Genomic DNA, 780 nt, shown 5'->3' on the forward strand with positions numbered 1-780 from the left:
CCTTTTTGTTTGTGCTCTCTAATTGTTTATGGCAGTTTTTCACCTCCTGTTTAAGGTCTTCTATTATTTTCATATAATTCACTTTTGAGTCAATTTCTTCTTATTCTTCTAGAGTAGGGTGTACAATTCTGCTTGTTTCGGGATCCCTGGATTCTGGTGATATCATGTTGCCTTTCACGTTGTTGAGGAATTCTTGCCTTGGCACCTTCCCTTCTCTTCCTTCAAATGGATCCAGGAGAGGCCTGGTGTCTTGGTCCAGTCTTTGCTGTGACTGACTCTCTGGTTGTAACTCTTCAGTGTAGAAACAGGAACCATCCCGTCCAGATGAACTCCTCAGCACCGAAACATAGACGCCTGGTAGTCCAATGACCCGAGGACAAAAGGGAGAACTTGGGGGTCAGGGCAGGGACAGGTAGAACGCAGGACACCCTGCCGCAAATGCTGAAGGTGCGAGTGCTCCCTTTAGGGGTCGGGGGTTGAGGCCTGCCGAAAGACAGGCACTCACCTCTCTGGGTGGGTAGCCTTAGTGTTGGAGCAGAAAACTGTTCCTGAGCAAAGGACCTAGCAGATTATGCAGGCTCTTGGGGGGGGGTGGGTTTCAGAAAGACAGCCCTGCAGAAGGATCTGGGGGAGGGGGGGTTGTGGTCTCTTCCTGGTCAATCCGCCCCTGGATCGCACACACTCACCCATCCAGATGGAACTCCTCAGTACCTAAACAGGGCCGCCTGGTAGCCTGATGATCCGGGTAAAAAGGAAAAAAACCCGGCAGGAGGGGCGAGA

The sequence above is a fragment of the Microtus ochrogaster genome, chromosome X (assembly GCF_000317375.1).
Source record: "Microtus ochrogaster isolate Prairie Vole_2 chromosome X, MicOch1.0, whole genome shotgun sequence".
Taxonomy (NCBI): Eukaryota; Metazoa; Chordata; class Mammalia; order Rodentia; family Cricetidae; genus Microtus; species Microtus ochrogaster.